The sequence below is a fragment of the Mercenaria mercenaria genome, chromosome 18, assembly GCF_021730395.1.
Source record: "Mercenaria mercenaria strain notata chromosome 18, MADL_Memer_1, whole genome shotgun sequence".
Lineage (NCBI taxonomy): Eukaryota > Metazoa > Mollusca > Bivalvia > Venerida > Veneridae > Mercenaria > Mercenaria mercenaria.
This window is the reverse complement of record NC_069378.1, coordinates 31,138,499-31,144,498: the sequence shown is the minus strand read 5'-3', so window position 1 is coordinate 31,144,498 and position 6,000 is coordinate 31,138,499. Positions and strand designations below refer to the sequence as shown.

The 6,000-nt window shown below is 34.0% G+C and overlaps 1 protein-coding gene across 1 annotated transcript in view; it reads left to right on the top strand.

Annotated features, from left to right (window-relative positions):
• The first annotated feature begins 751 nt into the window (after nucleotides 1-751).
• The window catches only part of LOC123539123 (integumentary mucin C.1-like), a 32,149-nt gene continuing 26,900 nt past the window's right edge, over nucleotides 752-6,000 (top strand). The window contains exon 1 of the mRNA XM_045323606.2: nucleotides 752-1,010. The gene's annotated coding sequence lies outside the window, so the exon portion shown is untranslated. The remainder of the gene's footprint in view (nucleotides 1,011-6,000) is intronic.

Genomic DNA, 6,000 nt, shown 5'->3' with positions numbered 1-6,000 from the left:
GTCCATTTATTTTTTCCCTTTTCTTCAGTATTACTTATTAACCTTTACCCTGCTCTATTTCTATAATGGTCTGGTCCATCGTTCAATTTGGGCAGAACCATTTATCATTTGAAGAGGTGTTAACTGAAAATTTACTGACTGAATAGCGGACGGCTAAAGGTTAATTTATGTTTTTTCATTGTATGCATTTATTAGAACTTAACTCATTATCACCTAATACGGAAACCCCCTCCAAAACGCCGTCAGACGTTAGCTGATTGTTTTATTATGCTTAATGAATAGACTAGCAGCAGACTTATTTTTTGTTTAAGTTCCATGCATTTTTCGATTTATAAATGAAGCAAGTCCGGCATCATTAGTACACCGTCAGTTATATACATCTTTTAATTAGTGGCAAAGCCAACAGTTGCGAAGTGTAGTTTCCCTATAATATTCCCACCACTTCTGTACCTTTCATGCGCAAGTTATATATCTATATCCTTTTGGGGGAAATAAATCATTAACATTCAACCGAGTGAATAAAATCTGCACAGGATACAGCTTTTTTTTCAAGTACATATCCGGCTTTTTTCTAGTACATATCCCGATTAATGATAAAATGTCCTTTCCAACCATTGTCGTGTTTTGTAATTACCTGTTGGATTCAACAAACTCCTTAACCAGGCAACATTGCACATCACATCTGCCGGGGTAACGAATTTAATTAATTTCATGTACGTTGTTAGGCGTTTTTTTTTTTTTTGTCTTTTTTTTCCGAAATATTTTACGTGAAAAATGTTATCTTAATCTATTCAACTCAATGTGACACTGCTGTTTAAAATCCTATTAAGGTGTGACTCAATTTCTAAAAACTCCCGACATCTATTCTTCGTTATCAGTAAAATATTTAAGATTGATAAGACATACTCTCATTTATTTTACTTCTTCCGCGTGTGGTTCGAACGGAATAAAATTCAAAATCCTGTTTTGAATTTTATATTGATAAAGAAAGGTTATAACGTGTTTATAAGGTAAGTTGTTATGTTTATTATACAGATATAAGGTAAGTTATTATGTTTATTATACAGATACACATGGAGTTACAATGTTGTCTGTATGTCAAGGTTTCAGAAAGCTATACATATGCTTAATTGTTGACCTGAATGTTTTCATGCATGTATACATATAATTGGTAGAAATAAGGGCTTCCTAACATATGTCGAAAAAACGAAGGTTCTAACACTTGTAAATGCGTATCGGATGATATCGTATATATACTGATCTTGAAGAAATGGAATCGTTTTGAATGAAAATGTTTATAAGCTAGTTGAAATCAAAATCCTTATCAGAATAATGGTTCGGAATGAATATTACGTATTTAATAAGGTAAAACCTTCGTATTGACAGTACAGATATTAAATAGAACTAATGAGTACTTTTTCATGATTTTTTTACTATTTTGATGGTCTAAGAGTTTCTGATATGCATTGACGGAGGGGTAGAGATGAACATTTATAAAGAGAGCATGGGAAAAAACAAACACGGAAACACAGTGGGGCATCACCTTAGAACGCTGGCAAACCATACTTGGGGAGCTTAAACCGGTCAACTGTGCCCAACACCTCACTCTTAATCCTAACTATGTTTCTAAGATACATGGCAGATCCCATATGCACGTAATGATAACAAATGGTAACACATGTACTTCATGCCTTCGCAGTTAACCAATCATTACCATTAAGAACCCAACAAAACAGTCCAAACATCAAAGGAGCTCAGCACACCTGTGGGTTTTTAGAACAATCTGTCATGGAGCCTTTCACTTGTACCGTCAGTAACCACCAAAAGCGTAGTAGTGAACTGTACATTGGATGAAAACCATACTTGCGCAATGTCTCAAAATTCTCGGGTCATAACCTCTTTCATTATAAATGGCCCCAACAGGATTCCGTACCTTAAAGTCAGAATCTGATAAAGTTGTTGCAGAAGTGTCTTCATGTTAACAAAAGCAACAACCCCAAATTCTTACATATAGATGCCCCCTCCTTTGCCCCCCCCCCCCACCCCCACTCCCCCCACCAAATAAAATAAAGTAAAATTAAATACGGGATTTTTTTATTCCTCGATTATGAGTACATGTACAAAGTTTCTTCATGTAACGGACGCCAAAGTACTTACTGTTGTAATTCCATTGCAAGCAATAACCTTATCTTTTGGTGTCTGCCTGCTTATATAAAGTCATTTACATCATGACTGTCAGTAAAAGTGGTATTCAGTGCGTCATTCAAACGAACCAATACGTCTCAGAACATGTCAGTCGTCATAAACTTGATATTGGAATGTTACTCTGCTTTGTTTTTGCTGTATATCAGTCCTATGGATAGTAGAACGGCTGATAGGATTATTAGTTTGCTGTGTAGGTGATGAGCAACTCTGATTCAAGTTTCTACAATTTAAATACAGGTATCATAATAGTCAGTTGATTAACTATGCCTGATAGAATATACCTTGAACAATTCTTACAATTATAGAATATGCATATAAATGATACATCAAAATATTCTGGTTCATATTAAGGCTAACTATAATGAATTTGTTTTCCGTCTTTGAAGATAAGAAAGTGAAATGACATTTAAAAATTCCTGAACTTTTAACATTATTAATCAAAATGCAGAAAGAGCTTCTGGCGGAACACCAGCTTTAATAGATAATATACTAGTCCACACAGTGATACAGTTTTGGATACTTCTATTTAGTAGTTTAAAGTTATAACTATACACCAGTCAAGTAATTCTGTTCAGTGCATGTACCTTCTAAATGCGATCTTGAATATCTTGGATATTTATATTCTTGACCATCTTTTTAAAAGCTAACAAAGTCATGTTTTCTCTTGGAAGGTTTCAGAAGTCATAGTAAACTTCGAGGCTGTTCTCAGACTGACAAAAATACTTGATATCGAATTATTGAAACATTTAAGGGGACGCATACTTTGAAATTAGAAAAAAGTGGGTGGGGTATGATAAAATTTACCTGCAAAAAAGTACAAGATTGTAGTACATGAAATGGATACTGTTTCAACTGTTATAAGTACACAAAGGATTGCTCACTAAAATAAAAATGAGAAAAACTGAAACAAGAAAGTTATTGTTGAATTACACAAGACTTGTTGTGTACATTCAAAGTCAACAATTAATACTTTTTTTGTGCGAAAATAATAGTGCTTCACCTTGTCCAAACATTTATCAATGTCCTACAGATTCTAATTTGAAGAAAGAATGTGAAATAAGTTCACTGTCTTGCTTTTCATTTCGCATATGTAAGCTAAAACACATTATTTAGTTTGTTTACAAAGTAGTGCATAAGAAAAGATACGGTGGTCAAGGAATGCCACATTCCAAAACTTAAAGAGTATATTCCCCTTAATACATTAAACATTTATCGTTACAGAAGTCTAGTGGCTTACAATAAGGGCCTAGAAATGTTGCCATTATTAATTTTTAACTTGGTATTCATGAACTACATTGCACTTAAATATCAAAACACATTCAACAAACTTTTGAAAATGTATTGTCTTAAAAATCCCTAAAATAAGGTATGGAATTTGGTTGAGAGGTCCAATCAATGTGTATACGTGGAAAAGTAACATGATTCTAATCTTGTTCACAAAACTTACTAATACACAGCAGGAATGTCAATGATCAAAACTGGACGAATATACAGTTATCCTCACTTTAATGTCATTTATAATTTGTCCTTGAATTCTCCACCATACTTTTCATAACTCTGTTTGCACGAGTTGCACGAGAATGCTGTCATTCACGTAAAAAACGGGGTCAAATAAGTTGTAAATGCAATATCATCTAAACGTAATTAATGGATTATGCTGTTCAAGATAAACTTTATCTCATAACGTAACGAACATGTATAATGTTGTAACAACAATATACTTACACTGATTTAAGTAGCAATCGGTTTATAAGTGACTTTATTGATTCATTTTGTGTTTTGTTATTGTTGTCAAAAAGTATAACGGAAGCGCCTCACAACTAAAGCGGAAACCAGTTTGATGCGCAAAGTAGTCCACTGTAAGTAATATTTTTTGATGAATGTCCACAGAAATTAATAATTTTCTAATATTAAAGACGAATATCTGAATAGGATTCATTATTTGATAAGAAATTATAATAAGCGGCATGTTTTTTTTTAAATCGTACTCGTGCTGACACCTAAGTTGTCTCCCGTTGTTTATTAGAGTTACCTTTCGTCCGGCGCAGTAATACATTTGCAGTGAATCGCCGAGAAGTCGTGGGAAAATTAAAAACCATGTAGATAAACTAAAATTAATCACCTTTTCAATATGAATTTCAAGTGATCGACATTATGCATTTAACCCGCCTGACCTGTGTAGCATCTTAGATATCTGATCTAAGGTACTCATTGTGTAGAATGTCATGTTATGCCCTTGCAATGCTAATCCCACCCTGATTTTTTTGTTTACATTTTTTATCAATGAGAAATATGGCGTCCATCCCGAGCTGAAATAACGTGACGTTAAATTTTTACATGTTTAAGCAAACCTGGTGTGTTAGAAAGAAAATTTCATCCCTTCAACATTATTTGGAACACTGTTATTGTAAAAAAACCTGTTTTTTCCTTATACAAAATCTTAATATTTTGTGTTGAATGTACTTTCACAAAGACCTCTGTTTTCCTGTTACATTCATAGTACCTCATCCTTATCCACAAAGTACTGAATATTACAGGTGTCCATCAGTATTATATCGGTTTAGGAATATGTTTTTTATTTTCCCACCATCGATTTCTTGAATATGCACCCCTTCCGCATTTCTGTATGAACTGTGAATGTAGCAATATGCGTCCCCTTAATCATAGAAATTCCCTCTTTTTTTAAATGACAAATTTAAGACATATTTCACCCTGCAACTGGGCATTATACTCTCGATCTGTCAGTCTGTCGTCCTAACCTTTTTATTGTTACTGGATAGCTTACGTGGCAGTGAACGTTGCCTAGATGGATAGAGCTTTACTCTATCTCTACTGCCTATGCAACGAATGTCTAGAAATATGAGAAAATCATAGAAAACAAGTTGAGGACGGTTAGATGCATGATTGTGTTATCTGTATTAATTTTGCAGATAACATGGATATATTACTTTTCTAGTGCACTGAAGTAACATGCATAAGATTAAGATTAACAAGCAAATTCGATGAATTGGTATCCCCCGCCGAAAGGGTTTGTGGTGAGGAATGGCAAAAAAATATATCCGTCAAAAAGTTAAGGATGTTAATAAGAAGCAAATAATTTCATTAGTCAAAATCAATTTAACAGAAAACAGATGTTTAATTAAAGAGTACACAATAAATGTATGATACTTTGATCCTGACTAAAGAATTTATTTTGAATGGGATATGTTTATTGTAATAAGCTTAGCTTTTAAAATTAAATGCAGTTAATTGAAATGTGAGCTTGAAGTTTAACTGGAATGAAATATTGTCTTTGAGTGGTTTGGCACCAGGTGTTGCTGATTAACATGTACATTTGAACTTAAAAGATGTCCTTAAGAGAACACAGGTAAGATATCTTGAACATGGCTGAGGGCAAGGTTTGTGCAGTCACAACTTAACATGTTGAAGGTTTGAACATTTAAAAAAAAAGGAACGGAAATATAATTATATATGTATATATTTATTTTTTAGGGGGTGCGGGGGAACGGGAGAGGAAACAAAATTTCACATGTTGATTATAAATATTGATGGAAAATTAAAAATGAAAAAAAAAGGGGTAAAAGGGTGAAGTTGGGGAGGGGGGTGGGGGAGGGGGTAGGATGCATGATTAGTGGTGGGCATGACTGTATGGAGGAGTGAGGTGGGGCAACTTTCATGTTGATAAATAATCATGGAAGGTTTGAAAAAAAAAGTAAAATAAGAAATGAAAAAAAAGGGGAAGGGGGGTTGGGAGGGGGAGGGGGTGTGACCAAGGCAAGTGGGTGACCAGGTGTA